Raw genomic sequence first — 19,714 nt, forward strand, 5'->3', positions numbered from 1 at the left:
GATAATTTACCTGAGCCTTTTCACCTAGCCTCTGACTCACCTGTCAGGCTGCCAAGTGAGATGTCCTCGGGGCCACAGGGGAGAAATGAGGGAGGGCGCTGTGTTCCCCAATAATGGTGATGAAACACTTGAGGAAGGCCTTGGGATCTGTATTGCAGTTAACATGTGATAACACTGATAGCCAAGGGCTGGGAAACATATTGTACTGTATGTATATCATGATTATAAAACTATAAAAAAAAATCTAAGGGCCTGTAAATGTTGAGAGGTATGGTATGAGGGCCACACTAAAAATACATTGATAAAAAACAAATGTACACCACAATTATAGTCATACACTGATAAAAAATAAATACACTGTAATTTAAGTATATTTATAAAAAAAACCTAAACAGTTTATTTATATTTTCAAGAATACATTTAATTAACAATTTAATTTATTCTTACTTTTTTAAGAAAGAAGTTGTAAAAAGTCAAAAAAGGTATGTATTAAAGAAAAAAGTTATTTAGTACCTACAAGACGAGAATCAAGCTCTCTTGGATAAATGTTGTTCTTTAAGCTGTGAGTAAAAATTCAGGTAAGACCACTAGTTGGCGTAGCGAATGTCACAGTAAACCTTGCCAAGATTGGACGAAAACATCCGGTGTGTTTACTCGCTAGCATTAACTTATAGCTAAAGATCTACAAAACTTTGTTTTTCCAACCATGGGAAAAAAGTAGTAAAATATTTAATCGCCATTAATCGCATTTTGTTCATAGTTAATCTCATATGTATGTATTTTTCATCATTAATAAGTGTACCTTCTGCAGATAATTTTGAAGTTTTAACACCATGAACGGAGAATTAATTTGCTTTAATGAAATGTGTTTCAATAGTTTTGCAATTTGAGTTTTTCAGACTGTGTCACAGAACCAAATTAAAATGGTATTCCAAGGTACCACTGTACTTGCAAGAAAAAAACAAGTCTAAAACTTGCAAGAACAAAGTATTTTTTCAGGTAAAGTATTATTTTTTTGGAGAAAAATATGGCAAAAGTATATGAATGCAAAGTAGAGATCTGTTTCTGGTTTTCACAATTTTGGTTTAAACAGCCCCTAACCAACTTGGTTATTTGAAGTCTAATCATAAATCCTTCAAAGGTGTGTTTTATTATTTAGAGCTATTGAAGAGCAGAATTAAATTACACAGTTCAAAAAAAGTATTAACCAAACAACACAAGATTTGTATTGTCTTATGTGGAATTAATCAATAATTGTGTCCTGAAGGGGAACTGACATTTTTGGGGAATTTTTGAATCGTTCACAATATTTATGAAAGACAAAATTAATTACTTTCTTTTGCAGTCTAACATGTAAAAAAACAGCTTGTTCTAGGTGGCTAGCAATGAGACTAATGGGAGCACATCCATTGTGCTTCTAAATCACTTTAAAAATGCATTCAAAAACTGCCAACAATACTTCATTTACGTTCGGTAACCTGTATAATAACCAAGCTGTAGTGGCATTGTTATTGTAAGAGCGAACACTACCAAATTTTTTTGCTAGCTCTACGGTATTAGCCGTGAGCTAGCTACTGCGAGAGATAAGCGAGCTTCTACGTCAGCACCCGAATTGCGTTTGAGTTTGTGATGCACAACTCAATGTGATAGGACACCAATCTACTGACTGAAAAACATGAACAATCATATTACAGTGTCTGTAAAGTACTAGCCCATATTTCATGTTTTGTTTGTACACAGCGAGCAAGACAACGTATGTACTGTAGTTGTAACAACACGCATGACGTGCTGCGTGTATCCTGATCAATATTATAGTGACTCACTCGTTGGACAGTTGTCTGTTTGGTTAAGCTGGCCAGGGACGTTTCCAGTTGATTTTGGGTAAGCAATCCATTTCTGTTGGCATAGCTTGGCTCCAAGTTCCACATTTACAGCGTCAAAGTCACGCTGACCTCACTCTCTCGGCTTCCGTCTACTCCAACGTTTTGCTCTCTGTTTGGCCTCGCCTCTAGAAGCAGCAGTTCATCCTCCGTATATTCAGCTTCAAAAAGATAAGGTTGTGAATCCTCGTTTCAGGCTAGAATTAAGGTTATAGAATGGCCTTCCCAAAGTCCTGACTTAAACGTGTGGACAATGCTGAAGAAACAAGTCAATGTCAGAAAACCAACACATTTAGCTGAACTGCACCTATTTTGTCAAGAGGAGTGGTAAAAATTTCAACAAGAAGCTTGCCAGAAGCTTGTGGATGGCTACCAAAAGCGCCTCATTGCAGTGAAACTTGCCAAGGGACATGTAACCAAATATTAACATTGCTGTATGTATACTTTTGACCCAGCAGGTTCGGTCACATTTTCAGTAGACCCATAATAAATTCATAAAAGAACCAAACTTCATGAATGTTTTTTGTGACCAACAAGTATGTGCTCCGATCTCTCTATCACAAAAAAATAAGAGTTGTAGAAATGATTGGAAACTCAAGACAGCCATGACATTATGTTCTTTACAAGTGTATGTAAACTTTTGACCACGACGGTATATGTATGTATATATATATATATATATATATATATATATATATATATATATATATATATATATATATATATATGTATATATATATATATATATATATATATATATATATATATATATATATATATATATATATATATATATATATATATATATATATATATACATATATATATATATATATATATATATATATATATATATATATATATATATATATATATATATATATGTATATATATATATATATATATATATATATATATATACATATATATATATATATATATATATATATATATATATATATATATATATATATATATATATATATATATATATATATATATATATATATATATATATATATATATCAGTGGCGTGCCGTCACTAGAGGCAGGGGAGGCGGGGCCTCACCTGCCATCATGGAAAGAAAAAAAATGTAAAAAGAAAAAAAAATTAATTAAATTGTTATATGTATCCAGTGATTATACTAAAGTTATTTTCCATTTAACTTCACCAGTTTTAGATTATTTTTATTTTCACATTTGCCGTTCAAATACTGAGAAGAGACGGTGCGGTGATCAGCAGCCAGTTGAGGCACGTCACTGATTTGTGCCTCAACATGGATTGTGCACAATGACTCGGCTAACTGCTGAGCTGCTGTGCAGTGAGACTGTGAAGTGAAGTGAAGTGAATTATATTTATATAGCGCTTTTTCTCAAGCGACTCAAAGCGCTTTACGTAGTGAAACCCAATATCTAAGTTACATTTAAACCAGTGTGGGTGTCACTGGGAGCAGGTGGGTAAAGTGTCTTGCCCAAGGACACAACGGCAGTGACTAGGATGGCGGGAGCGGGGATTGAACCTGCATCCCTCAAGTTGCTGGCACGGCCGCTCTACCAACCGAGCTATACCGCCCCACTGTATTGCTATATGAATTATATTATACATTTCCATAGTTTAGTTAGCTGAGGTATATAATGTACAGTGTATTTTGTCAACAACTGTATGTGTGTAACGTATTTTTTCAGCTGAGCATTCATAAAACTGCTGCCAAAGACGTACTGTCTGAGGCTCGCAGTAATCCGGCCTCCTGGTGGTAGAGGGCGGTATGATCCCAGAGATAATTCCTTGCCGCAGAAAAAAAAAAAGAAAAAAAAAGTTAGCAATAATAAGTGCAGCGTTTTTTTATTTCCTCTCGCCTGAACTTTTATTAAAAACATGGAGGATTACATATGTAAAATAAAACAGTTTTCTAAACTGGACTTTCAATCGAAGCAGGAAGTAATAATTAGAGGTAGACCAACGCCGGAGCTAAAAGGTTTGCTTTTGACTTCGGGACAGAAGACTCGTTCTTTTCAAACGGCGTGGTACACACGCAAAGGCTGGCTGTGTGGATGTCCAGCAAGAAAGGTAAGACCATAATAATGTTTTTTTTATTAAATGTGCTTTTTTGTGTGCTAGTTTGTACGTGTAAAGAATGCTGGTATGAGCTTTTAAACATAACCCGTTAACTGCTGTCAATCACATGGTGAATAAGATACTATTTAGGGTTCATATGTTTGTAAATCTGACTGTGATGATGCAGTGCCTCACCAGACATTAACCTCACCGCACGCCACTGATATATATATATATATATATATATATATATATATATATATATATATATATATATATATATATATATATATATATATATATAGATACATACATACATACAAACGTATGTATGTATGTCTATATACATATATATATATATATATATATATATATATATATATATATATATATATATATATATATATATATATATGTGTGTGTATATGTATATATATACATATATATATATATATATATATATATATATATATATACATATATATATATATATATATATATACACTGTATATATATATATATACTGTATATATATATATAAATATATATGTATATATATATATATATATATATATATATATATATATATACATATATATATTTATATATATATATAAATATATATATATATATATATATATGCATATATATATATATTTATATATATATATATATATATATATATATATATATATATATATATATATATATATATATATATATATATATATATATATATATATATATATATATATATATATACTGTATATATATATATATACTGTATATATATAAATATATATGTATATATATATATATATATACATATGTGTGTGCAGCGTGTATATAACACGTTGATGGAGGTTTTTGAAGTTGTTTTAGAGGGCTTTGAAGGCTACAACTGTGACTCCTGTCAGCTGCATTTTGGAAGTGTTTTTTTTAAAATCATTTTTAAAATCCGAAAAAAAAAGATGTTTGTTCTTGTCTCTCATAATGATTGTGAACGATAGGCAACATTCACAAAAAGTGCAGTTTCTCTTGAAAGCAACTGAGCCAAAACAGATTGTACTACTTGGCTTCAACCAGCTGAGGCGCTGTCTCAACAGTTTAGCAAGTTAAAGTTAAAGTCCCAACGATAGTCACACACACACTAGGTGTGGTGAAATTATTATATACATCCCCTTGTTCCACCCCCTGGGAGGTGAGGGGAGCAGTGAGCAGCAGCGGTGGCCGCGCTCGGGAATCATTTTGGTGATTTAACCCCCAATTCCAACCCTTGATGCTGAGTGCCAAGCAGGGAGGTAATGGGTCCCATTTTTATAGTCTTTGGTATGACTCGGCCGGGGTTTGAACTCACGACCTTCCGGACTCTAACCACAAGGCCACTGAAACCTTTTACCTAGGATCCTCTATCATATTTTGTCAAAATAATGACTGCCAATCATTTCCAACGATTGATTGAAAAAGATCGGTTACTACAACTGGCCGTGCGCCCACAAGGAACCTCTAAGCAACGCACCGACGAGACCAAACAACAATTAAAATCTTTAAAAACGTTCGATTTTTTTTATTTGAAAAATAAATTGACGTTTGGCCCACTGCTCTTCACGTCATGTCACTCTGGTTATTTTCGTCACCGGCTGCGTTTGATCGGCGGTGCTGCGGGATGACATACTGTATTCCTCGCTGCACCACGGCTTCCAGCCATGCACCTGTTCACTTACGTACACACACACACACACACACACACACACACACACACACACACACACACACACACACACACACACACACACACACACACACACACACACACACACACACACACACACACACACACACACACACACGCACGCACGTCAGTGCTTGTGGTTTTTAACTTGGCTTTTTCTCATTAAAGACTGGGTGCAATTTGACAGCTTTTGACAGCGAAGGCTTGCACGTAGACACCGCCACGGTGACAGATATCCGACAGCTTGATGATAACTGCTGCCTTATTGCAGAAACACAGGTGTCCCTCATGGCCGGCCGCAATAGACAGCTGTGAGTGATGGATGGCTTTGATGAAAAGTTACACAACTGGAAAGAAGTGTCATGCGCACCTTCCCCTTCCAACCCTGTTCCTCGGATTCTTTGGGTCCATATTTGCACAGACAACATCTGTTCAAGGTTTTAAATGTACCGCCTTCTCATTATATATATTTTTTATAACACGTGGGGGCGGTATAGCTCGGTTGGTAGAGTGGCCGTGCCAGCAACTTGAGGGTTCCAGGTTCGATCCCCGCTTCCTCCATCCTAATCACTGCCGTTGTGTCCTTGGGCAAGACACTTTACCCACCTGCTCCCAGTGCCACCCACACTGGTTTAAATGTAACTTAGATATTGGGTTTCACTATGTAAAAGCGCTTTGAGTAAAAGACAAGTCATTGTATTGTCTGCTCGCGGAAAACAAACATCCTAATCTACGATTTGACTCCCTCGAATGGCTTTGACACTGTGAACAACAGGAACAGGCTGTTCTGAAAACACTCCTGAGGACACCTCAATGATGGACGCTTTTGACCTCCCTCCCTCCTCAACGACACCTGGAGTCGAACTTTTGCTTGCATGCAGACCGGCCTCAGTCTATGAACATTACATCATCACACCCAAGACAATGGGCACATACACCCCCCCCCCACATTCCCCCACCCCACGCCTTCACCACCGCTTGTTTCCCCTCGGGGTGATGGACGGCTGGCAGCGCTTCATAGGAGCAGTCGCCCTCCAGGGCCCCAACTCCCCGCCCCTCTGTTGCGAGTTGTCATGATTAAATGTAACGTGTTTATGTGTGCATTGCATTGAGGTTTTTCCCCACTCCAGACTAAGCCCCCTTAGGAGCCCAGTCTAGATTGTGTTTTTTTACTCATCTTCCTCCCCAGCGTTTTACCTTTTTCTTATCTTTTACGGGGCGCCTTTGGCGACCCATCAGCGTTCCTGTTCTGTAACCCTGTACACTGTTGTAATCTTGAACGGGTTTGTGCTGAAAACATAGTTTCGTTGTACTTGTGCAATGACAATAAAGTCCTATCCTATCCTATCGTAGAGAAAAGCGCTACATAAATATAATTCACTTCACTTAACTTCACGTTCTGGCTCCTCTCGCGTGCCCTCTGTCAACAGTAAACTTTGTGAAAAGCAAGCTTAACAGGCCGTGAAAGGGCAGCACAGATGGCTACATCCTAGGTGGTAATTATCAACTACTTCTTTCCCGGCAACAAGAAAAAAAAAAAAAAAGTAACAAGGCAAGGTGTTGCCGTCAGGTCAACTGATGGTGCTGACATGTTGGGTGGGCTCTCTCTGGCAGTGAGCACCAACAGACAAACAGGACAGGGAGAAAAGGGAGGGTGAGGGAATGAATAAAAGGGGCCCTCTGGAGGCCCGTCAGCACATTGACAGTGTCAGAGGTCAAGCACTGCCATAAAAGCGTGTTTTTGGGCTTCATTACACAGCAAACACAACAAGAAGAGGTCTATATTACAAGCCTGGAAGTTTGAGAAACCTCACTACTGCTGTTAGCATTAGCATCACGTCAAGGCTATGGGTAGGGATAGGTATTGTTTACATTTTAACCGATACTAATACCAAATCGATACGTTAAAACACAGGGGTACTGCACTTAAAAAAAAAAACTTTCATATATCTGGTTTATGCAGTTGAGAGATGTTTCATGAGAGTAGAGTGCGTGAGCGTGATGTCAGCCAGAGCGCGCTCATTATCTGTTTTAGCTCAGCAGTGGTAGTCTGCGGACTGGAAGGAGTTTGCTGATGCTTTATTTTTTACTGATGGTTAATAGAGCGATTGAAGATGCCTCAATGGCTGTCTCTCTCTCTGTCCACAAACGAGGAATGGTAGGATTATCATTGAAGATGATTGTCACTTTATTAAATGTTCATTATTCCCTGTAGTAGTGGTGTGCACGTGTGTGTATGTGTGTGTGTGTGTGTGGTGGCTTCCGCTTGCACCAATAAAGACCTACTTCCTAAAGTAAACATGCTTGGATTCTAAAGCTGTCTGGTTTGCAACAAATATAGCATGCCAACTTACAACAAAAGTATCGGTAACAGTATTGTAAAGTACATAAAAGTAATTCATTAGATTACTTGTTAGTAGAAAAAGGACATGGACACTTGGACTTCACATGTAGGTGTGAAAATACAAAAAAATATTTGAGAAAGACTAATTTAGTGCACGGGAACGTAGTGACTGATCACATACCTTATGAGTTTTGTCGTTCGGCTCCAGGACAGCAGGTTTTGCGGCGGCTGCTGGTAAGTTGGCATTTGCACATGAGCATCTGGGAGTTTGCGGAGGTTAAGGTCAGATTTGCAGGCGGAGGTGAATGTGTATTTCTCTTCCTCATTTTACCGTCCCTAACTCTCATGAGTTGAGTGGATTGAACGCATGAATTGAGGACATTCATTGGTGACTGTTGTGATATGTAGGATCAAATAAGCTCTCCTTCTTCTCCTTCTATGGACTGGACTCTCACTATTATGTTAGATCCACTATGGACTGGACTTTCACAATATTATGCTAGACCCACTAGACGTCCATTGCATCCGGTCTCCCCTAGAGGGGGGGGGGGGGGGGGGTGTCACTCACATCTGTGGTCCTCTCCAAGGTTTCTCATAGTCATTCACATTGACATCCTACTGGGTTGTGAGATTTTCCTTGCCCTTATGTGGGATCTGAACCGAGGATGTCATTGTGGCTTGTGTAGCCCTTTGAGACACTTGTGATTTAGGGCTATATAAATAAACATTGATTGATTGATTCTTCCAACTAATTTTCAGACATGTTTAATTGTGTAACTGTGAACATGAGATGTGATCCAGTGTAACCTTACACTCGTGTTCGAAATGATCTCAAGTCAAGAGTGTTTTATTGTGTTTACTATTAAAAGGGTAAACTTATTTTCATACTTCAAAGACTAACTTTAAACCACAGGTTAATTTAATAATACGATTAAATAAGGCTGAATGATCAGGTATCGGACACCTTGGTCTCCTTAGACGCATCCTCGCTCATCCATGCGGACTGGACACTGGCCGAGAGTTGGTGGGCGGCCGAGGGTGGAGTCGGCTCGCTTGGTTGCTTTGTTGGGTCTGCTCCTGTCTCTGGCCATGCTCCCCCCACCCCAGCAGATGATGGCGTGGAACACCGCAGAGGCCACCACAGTGTATATGTTTTTTCTTTGTTGTTGTTGTTTCACTTTTGTAGCTGTATGTATAAATGTCTGGTTGCATCAGCTCTGCTCTTTTAATGTATTTAATGTCCTTTGTGTTTTTCGATGTTTCCCTCTTACACATATGTTTATGTGTGCTATGGCTATGGGGTTTTTTTTCTCCTTGGCCTCAGTGTGGACCCCCTCTCCAGGGGTCCAGGCTTAGACTGAAGCGTTTACCTGCTTCTCACCTTTTTTGTAAGGGGCGCCGGAAGTTGGCAGACCCGTCAGCGATCCTGTTCTGTCTCCCTGTAATGTTTGTCTGCTCTTGAATGGGATTGTGCCGAAAATCTTAAATTCTCCTCTGGGATTATTAAAGTATTTCTGATTCTGATTTAAGTCAAGTGCAAGGCACTAAGTGTTGCTAATGGCTGCATTTTTTTTGTCTGAGAGAAAGGGACAGGCGGTAGAAAATGGATGGATGGATGGATCTTAACCGTTTATTTTGCTGTAGATCTGTTACAATTGACTATGACAGCTAATCTGAATCCTCTTTGAATCAGAGGAAATGTAATACGGAACAAGGTGACGTACACGGCTCCCCCTACCTCCGCGCAAGCCACCCTGCCGCATGCAAAAATATGGAAATGCCGTGGCCCGTATTAGGATCTTTGTCTAGTTGTCATTCTCACATGGGGCACATCAAAGCCATATGACCTGATTTTGCACCTGCTGTTTAATTAAATTTACAAGACAGACACAGTCTTTACTCTTGGTAATATACAAATCTGGCTTTATTACCCGCAACTATTTACAAGGCAATTTACTGCTGGGCTCTAATGGAGCCTGCCAAAGTGCTCCCTCTGAAAATATATACAAACAAGTGCAACAACAAGTTGGAGATGGAAGCAGAAAACGCCAAGTCCACTTATTGAAGAGTAAGCACCTCTGGTAACATTCCATGTCAGGCTAGTGGTTAGCGTGACACACAAACAATAGAGTCAAAGATTTGATAAGGGGTACGATTCAATAGATTAAGTTCTACAGTTTGGGGTGGATTAGGGTGGTAAATAGTAAGGGTAAATATCACTTCCTTATATTGTTACAATTTAATCGTAACATTATCTCAATATCAGTGCAGAAAGTGAAAAACACAAATCTGCAATTTAGTTATATTGTCTTTCTTGTGTTAAGTTTAAAGCATACTTGCCAACCCTCCCGTTTTTACCGGGAGACTCCCGGTATTCAGCGCCTCTCCCTATAACCTCCCGGCAGAAATTTTCTCCCGACAAACTCCCGGTATTCAGCCGGAGCTGGAGGCCACGCCCCCTCCAGCTCAATGCGGACCTGAGTGGGGACAGCCTGTTCTCACGTCCGCTTTCCCACAATATAAACAGCTTGCCTGCCCAATGACGTCAACTATAAAAATGGGACCCATAACCTCCCTGCTTGGCACTCAGCAACAAAGGGTTGGAGTTGGGGGTTAAATCACCAAAATGATTCCCGGGCGCGGCGCCGGGGCTGCCCACTGCTCCCAAAGGGGATGGGACAAATGCAGAGGACAAATTTCACCACATCTAGTGTGTGTGTGACAATCATTGGTACTTTAATCTTAATCTTAATAACATCTACGTCTTTTAGAGAGTAGAGTGCAAAACTGCGCACACAACAAGGAGACGAAGCAGAAGAACGAGGAAGTTACAGACATGGCGACGCCGTCGACGAGCAAGATGAAGAAATACGCTTGCAAGTTCCAAAACGAATGGAAACAAGAATTTCAGGGGAAGGGGTATGTATGTTGCCTGTACATTTTGTAGAACAGACTTCTCCATTGAACACGGTGGCCGAAATTATATACTCATTCATGAACGGAGAAGTTAAACAGGACAATGCTGCCATCTACTGGATAGCCTCCGGAACACTGAAATTCAAGTATTTATTTTATTTATATGTATAATACTGCGATGAGGTGGCGACTTGTCCAGGGTGTACCCCGCCTTCCGCCCGATTGTAGCTGAGATAGGCTCCAGCGCCCCCTGCGACCCCAAAAGGGAATAAGCGGTAGAAAATGGATGGATGGATATCTGTATAATAAAATAAATATATATATACAGTATATATATATATATATATATATATATATAGCTAGAATTAACTGAAAGTCAAATATTTCATACACATATATATATATATATATATATATATATATATATATATATATATATATATATATATATATATATGAAATACTTGAGTTGGTGAATTCTAGCTGTAAATATACTCTCCTCTTAACCACGCCCTTAACCACGCCCCTAACCACGCCCCCCCCCACCTCTCGACATCGGAGGTCTCAAGGTTGGCAAGTATGGTTTAAAGTGAACATTTTTTATTTATGATCTATCAAATCATCAATTTGATTGATCATTAAATTAAAACATATTCTGATCCTTATTTGTAGATAATTACAATGATCTCTATAATTTGGGGAAGGAAATGCAGTTTTGGTCCTCAGCTTTTTTTACCGTCCAAAAATAATTAAACATTTGATTGAACTGAGGTAAGTCAAACACTAGCACCAAGCTAAAAATAACTGCTCAAACAGAAATATGTTTCCAATTAGACAAGCTGATTGGTTCTGTGGTACCGCGCCGCACTGCAATGTTTTACAGAACGCATCAGCTGACCATCCAGCGGTCAGATGCGACAACAGGTAGTTTGATGCAGTTGGAGAAAAGTTGGCCTTCAAACATCAATGACAATCAGTGGTACTTTAACATTAACTTGAATTTGATTCTTAAGCAGGGTAAAATTATATCGTATATTGAGCAACAGAAAAAAAATGGCAGCAAAAACGTTTTTAAACTAGAAAAATAGATGTACCGCTCAAGCACCCGTCGCCGCTCAGTCTTCAGAGCGCTCCTCTGCTGCCGCGGCACCGCCCCTGCTCACTCTGCAATCAACGCACCCGACACTGATGAGGACGCCGCACACTATTTAGATCAGTGCGTCCTGCGTTCCAGTGCCAGAACGTGTATTGAACAGTAAGCCCACACGTCTCTAGCTTCCTTTTCCATGTGCTTCCTCACTCTCTGTGTTTCACCTCCTCTGTGCTCACTGTGTCTTGTCCTGTGTCGTCATCCCGCAGCTCCTCTCTGTCTCCTGGATTCGAGATGTGTGTCTCGTCTCCCCAGACTTCTTGCTGCCTTCCCGGATCTCGACCTTTCGCCTGCCCACGGACATTGACGCCTCTCTCCAGCCCTCGACCTCTCGCATGCCCACGGACTTCCAAGCCTGCCTTGCCCTCTCTGGACTTCCGCATTCTTCAAAACACGCACCTTCAACACCTGCCGGTAACACTCTCAAGTTAATCTCAGCACATAGTCGCACACCACATATTTTGGCTAGTTGCACACTTCAAACTCTCGTATTAATAAACACGCCTAAGGCTAAGCGACGTCCCTGTCTCAGTGCCATCTCCTTCTCCACTGTACCATTACTTACAGTAAGTTAAAACTATACCAATGACACCATTTTTATCGAAACTTTGATAAAACTACTGCCAATTTCTCCGTCTATACTAATATTATACTAAGGGCCTGATTTACTAAAGGTTTGTGTGTACTAAAACACGTACAAACCTGATAGCACACGCAAAGTTGATCTAAAAAACATGTGCAAGGTGTCTGCTAAGTGAGCAAAATAAAACGGCCACAATACTGCGAGGATAAAATGCAAATATAATTATTTTGCACGAGTAATGGGATTTATCAACACTCATCACCGGTTTGCAAGCACTACTTAGCATTTAATTTAGCACGTGTCAGAAGGATGTGCAAACTGACAGTTCCACATACGGCTGCAGGATCGGTGCTCGCACTGCACAGGCAGACGATGGATGGGCAAAAATCCTCTATCCTATGTGTGTGTCAACATTTCGGACAGAAGAAATAGAATAATACAAATAATAATAGAAATAAAAAAATCGAGACGTATTGTCTATTCAGCAACATCCTTTTATAATTTCCTTGCTGCTGGAGGACTTAAGGGCTGATTTCAATTGATGTGTTTTGGTGTCCTTTAGTGTTTTTTTTTATAAAATTCGTTTTTTTCCATATTTCTTATATGAAAAAAGCTGTAAATAAAAAAAAATAAAAAAATAAAAAAGTAGTGTCATTGTAGATGCGATGCAGGACTGTTTCTAAAATGCCCATAGAAAGTAGTACATGTCTGCCATATGTTTGAAAACATAGCAAAATGTAAGAGCACGATAACATGAATGTGCAGTAAATGAGTGTCTCGGTGGTGTTGCTCCGTTTAGTACACGCAAAATCTTCATTTAAATAAGGCGGTCTGCCCCACTTTACAATTGCACAAGCAATGTTAGTAAATTGCATGCAACACGCCCACAATAAGCACACACTATTTTATAATAATTTAAGCCTTACTGCAGACTCTGTAGTCCAAGTTGACATACTGTACAATCACATACAGTACATAAAACAAAGACTACAGTATGAAAGGCATTATCACATAATATTAAAACAGTGCTTGTGCATATTCGGTAAAAGGCATCTAATAATAAATAAATAAAAGCAACAATAAAAAATATACTTTAAAAATGCATCTACACATTCTTTAAAAGGCACAGATACCAGTGTTTCTATATTTAGGATTGGTACCTGACAGAACTACACCTATGATTGGTTATCGGTATAATAAGATCATTCTAAAGCTGTGTCTCAATTCGGCGGCTGCATCTTTTGCAGTGCGCATTTGTGGGGTGCTGACGTCATTGCGGTGCGCGAAGTCTGTCCCAATTGAAAAAAGTTCCAAGTGTCCTTCGAATCCGGCCGACAAAAGTGTCCTTTTCTCCCACTAACAGAAAGGTTGCATCCGTGTGCACTTCGCGTCCTGTCATATCCCGAAATTCTTTGCGCGCTCAACTCTGAAAATTATTTTCAACACGGAGACGCCATGCGGGGCGAAAAAAGGCACCTTAAAAAGTAAGTATAGTTTTATTTTTTCATTTAAAACAGCTAAAATCAGACACGTCAAGTGATGTACATTTGTGTAAAAATACGAGACCTGGGACTATCGTAATTTTGAGCGACCTCTGTGCTCTGACCCTCTCTTTACCCTGAGGGAGAGACATATATCCGGCCATTGCAGACAGCTTTGTGCCCGGAGCTTTTTTCAACATTTGAAAGTAAAGCCTGACATCTTCTTATTTACTTTTTTAGACCGTAATAAGTTAATTATGTTCGATTAATGTGTGGCCAGAAAATTGAAGTACTATAAACATGTGCATCAATGTACCAATATTAATTATTGCTGTTTTTTTGTGCACATTTGCATGTTATTTGAAAATGTGCACTTCTATCAATGATTATTGTGATCTTGTGTTGAACTTTTTTGCTTTTTTTCCCGTGCAGAATAATCAAGGAGGACTTGGACAACAACAGAGCAAAAAGAAATGACACAAACACGTTTATACCAGTTTGGATGATCATTTAAAAAAAAACTATTTTTATAACCTATATAAATTAATAAACTCATGTACTGAAACTGTAGTTGTTGTGATTAATATCCTCTGCCTTCATTGTAGATAATTATATGATAATAGTAATATGATACTATGTCAATATTTATTGTTACTGGCTATAATGCAAGCAATGTGACACGATTAGAAAAGGACATCAATTGTGAATCGAATATTAATAAAGTAACTGCTAAATAACTTGTTCATTTACAGTTAATATATGCTTACTTTCTCTTTTAACATGTTCTATCTACACTTCTGTTAAAATGTAATAATCACTTATTCTTCTGTTGTTTGGATGCTTTACATTAGTTTTGGATGATACCACAAATTTGGTATCAATCCAATACCAAGTAGTTACAGGATCATACATTGGTCATATTCAAAGTCTTCATGTGTCCAGGGACATATTTCCTGAGTTTATAAACATACTGTAATATACATTTAAAAAAAACAAAAAAAGATTTTGTGATGCTAAAAAATATCGAAGTAATTCTAGTAGTATCGACTACATACGCTCCTGTACTTGGTATCATTACAGTGGATATTAGGTATGGATCCACCAATGGAGGTTGTTTACATTTTGACGCAGGTGAGCTACGGTGTGTAGTGAAGCATGTGTAGCTATTCCTCGTCCTGCAGGGATGATACTTGTAAGAAACGTACTTTATTTGTCGCCATGGAGGCAAGGATTAGTGATTTAGAAGTAGCTAAAACACTGCTGACTGTGGCTGGACTTTAGCCACTAGCTAGTTAGCCATGTCTAAAAGCATCTCTTCCTGAGGACGTTTCAGTGTTAAAATGCGTCCGTTCTCCCTTTTCTGTCCGCACACTGTGTCTGCTTGTAAGTACTCCGTGATTGTGCGCTGCCGAACATGCTCGTCTGCTCGTAAAACCAGCAAAGACACGACGTGACGACGGGGAGACCGGTACTTTTTAGAGGTGGTATCGTACCGAATATGATTAATTAGTATCGCGATATTATACCAATACCGGTATATCGTACAACCCTAGTAAATACTGACTCAAAACTTGGAAAAAAAGCTATGTAAGAATAGACATAGCATTTGTATACCGGACTTCCTCTGCTTTTGTATCTTTTTCAGCTCTGGAATCAACACCCCTTGCCCTTGGAGTCTACTAGTGTTCCTTAACGGGTCTGTAGATTGTCCATTCAAGGGGAATACAATCGACTCTGTGACGGTATATTTACAGCAGGGGTGTCCAAAGTGCGGCCCGGGGGCCATTTGCGGCCCGCAGCTAATTGTTTACCGGCCCACCACACATTCTGGAAATACTGTTGTAAAAATAAAAAAGAACATTAAAAAAAGTGGAATGAGGTGAAATCTAACGAGAAAAAGTTGCAATGTTGACACAAAAGCTGCCATGCAGGCTGTTTTTTTTCCTTTTGTCTTTCTTCGCTTTTCTTTTTTTGCCATTGCTCAAAAAAAAAAAAAAAGACAAAAAAATCCATCTTATAATGAATTATTTTCAGGGCTCCAATTACTTCAAATATTTCATTTTAAAATGTTTTATGTGGTAAATATTGCATATATTGTGTAGTAGCCATATAAAAACATCAACGTTTTCTTTGACAAAAGCCCATAAAACAAACAAAATAATAGTTCCAGCATAAAATCGACAGATATATCTGAAGTTGATCTCGTAACTTAAGTGTTGAAAGTAAAAGAAAAACCTAATAAAAATGCATCACTTTATGAGTGGGGCACCTTTTGGATCCCAAATATATTTAGTGATTTTTTATTTATCTTTTCACTGTGATTACTCAAAAATATGAAATAATTAAACTCAATGGTGTCCTGCATTATTGATCGTTTAGGGCTCTAATTACTAAATACTGCATATTTCAGTTTTTGTATAAAACAACTAAGTTGTTTTTGACAGAAAAGCCATTAGACATTTGTATTACTTTATATCAACTTGGAGTTGATATAGAGATTTACTGTAAGTGTTAAATCAATTAAAAAAAAAAAAAAATCTCACTTATTTTTAACATTTTAATGACTGAGACCCTTTATGGTCCCCGGGACCCCTAAAGGTAAAATAAATGAAAAAGGCATATATTTTGTTATGGTTTGAAAATGAAAAATATCAAAATGGCCCCTACATGCTTTAATTTTTATGTGTGCGGCCCTCAGTGGAAAAAGTTTGGACACCCCTGATTTACAGTATTCTCTGTGATTAATCTGCCTCACAGCATGAACGGAAATGACTAGAATAAGTACCAATGGTGTGGCATTGTTGCCAGTGTAAGTGTAAGCAACCTAAAGGACGACCGCAATCTTTCCCATCTAGTATCGTCGGGGAAAATCTCACTCCAAAGAAAAAATTGGTCGGTGCCTTTGTCGCGCCAGGCCACTATCAGGCTGAATGCAGTCCCAGCGTTCACCATAAGTATCAACCAATGTCAGCACAGCACATTAAGGTGTAGAACTCGGCAACAGCTAGAACATAAAAGTCTACAGTGTGCGCTTAGAGCACCAGCTGCCACGCTGCTATGATGCTTGCACTGCTGTCTCGTGAAGGGAATATACCTTCTAGAGACGCCAACAAAGCTACTATTCCAGTAAATCAATTTGTTTTAAGGTCTGAGGGATTCAACTACAGCTAAACACATTGGATACTAACAAGATGCAACATATACCAGTGTGTCTTGTTTTCCAATGAATGAAACCCCAATAGTCCCCAACATGGTCGGCTCCTCTCATTCTTCTATTAGGCTTGCCAGATATGTTTGCACTGTGCACAGAAATGCTTTCGGTTCATTTGAGTTAGCAAATAGCTACCTCATAATTGGAGTTTGAATGCTTCTGACATGTTTATCGTGCATTTTTCATCACAATCCAAACAAAACATTTAATTTCTTCAACATTCAAATGGGTTAAAACCACAATTTTACAATATGACGCCATCATGATTAGGAATGTTTTGATGTTTGACAATAGATTATAGAACTGAAAATGTTTTTTAGCAAGTAACTAAATACATTTAGAATTTGCTAGTGTATATTTGTGTTATTGAATGAAAAACAAAGTGGCTATAACACAATAATTTATCAAGAGCAAAAACAATTTGCTCCCATTTAAATAATTTGGCTTTTACCCTCAAAACCTTCCCGTATCCAAGTACTTCCTCCCTGAGTTCGTAAAAAATAACATAGACCAAAATGATTTGCAATCATAAGAACCATAAAAATCCAGTCATTTTAGTATGGTTTGTATACTGACACTACAAAACCCAAAACCAGTGAAGTTGGCACGTTGTGTCAATCGTAAATAAAAACAGAATACAATGATTTGCAAATCCTTTTCAACCTACAGTATATTCAATTGAATAGACTGCAAAGACAAGATATTTAATGTTCGAACTGAGAAACTTAGTTTTTGCAAATAATCATTAACTTAGAATTTAATGTGTTGGGTGAATTTCTGTATTTACTTGTTGAGACATCTTCCAATACCGTTACACTAAGGTAAAGCCTATTTGTGCAAAGAAGAGGAAAACCTACTCGATTGTTATTTGAATGCATATTTGTATATTACTGGAGTGCACTTTATGAATATTTGTTGCAATACTGTGTACTTGTACATGTTTGGTATTGGATTTATTCCTGGCAGTCATTACCGACGTGATAAATACATGATAAATGGGTTATACTTGTATAGCGCTTTTCTATGTAGTGGATTGTCCGAAGCTTAAACAGGCAACAAAAGTAGTTTAGTACAACAAATTTATTTACCCATTATCAGAAGTGCAGGTTGAATTGAGTTGGCCGTGCAGACAGACCACATGTCACTCCGGAGCGAACAAGACACACACAAGCCAAAATCACTGTCGAGTTCCGGTCTTCTGCCATTTTTTATATGTCTTTTGTGCGTCATTGTTTGTTATCTAAATGCGTCAATGTCTTGTTGTTTTTCCTATCTGTTCCATAACAACTCGAATCCTTTAGACAGTCAACACATTCTGTAGACAGGTTGGCACAACTTAATATTCACTTTTGTCCCACCACTGGTCCATTCAATGGCACAAAATACAAGAGAATTGAAAATGAGCGGACATTCTTAAAAGACAAGAAATATAGGTCAAAAGGTCAGAAATTCTACGACATACCCTCCTTCCAGGGTCTCAAGACCCTGGACCAAAACAATTTCTTATGTAGACCACTAGTTAAATCTCTACCACAGATAGAGGCAAAAACCTCAATGTTTTTATACGAGGCAAAAATTCCGTCTATGACCCTCCTTCAGAGCGATCGCTGTTACCAGCCTGCAGTAAAACCATCTCACAGAACACAATTAGTGGCCTACCCTTTGATTTAGTAAAGGAATAACAAATACTTTGATCATGAACATCATTGAACATAAATAGATGAATGTATATAGACGTATGACTGTAAGACATTTGCAAAAATATTTTTCCCGGCATTTGCAATTGATGTAGTTACCAATATTGTTAATTACCAATTAATTTTGAACACACAACTGAATTTCTGTATGAGTCCATGTTCGATTAGAGCTTGTATAGATGGCTCGGTGGTGCCTCAGGCTGGTGGCCTGCCGACACCTCGTTGGGCTTTTGGCTGCCTTGGTGAAGAAAGAGATCCACTCAAACAGTCTGTCTCTGTCTCTTCTTGGGGTGTGGTTCAGTCCATTGGGCAGACTGTTTAATGGCATGTCCGTGCTGGCCGAAATTGGGGAAAAGCTGAGAAAAAGTATGGGGCTTTGGGGAAGGCGGGGCAAAGTATGGGGCGTTGGGGCTTTGGTCCAGGCCCTCGGCTTGCTTCAAAGCCTCCTCGCCGCTTCGGCACTCCCGACACCTCCTTCCAGGGCTGCTGGAGTCCCGATGGACGCATCGTTGCTGGCTAGGTGTTTTCTCTCCTTGGGGTTCCTTCCAGTCAGGTATCGGGTGTTGGTCCTGGATCGGCTTTGACCGTGCCCCTCTTAGCGAGTGCAAGGGAATCTGGAGTGGCTGCTTTCATCCTCAAATCTGCACAGAGGAACTGGCACACA

This window comes from Entelurus aequoreus, linkage group LG03, assembly GCF_033978785.1.
Source record: "Entelurus aequoreus isolate RoL-2023_Sb linkage group LG03, RoL_Eaeq_v1.1, whole genome shotgun sequence".
NCBI lineage: Eukaryota > Metazoa > Chordata > Actinopteri > Syngnathiformes > Syngnathidae > Entelurus > Entelurus aequoreus.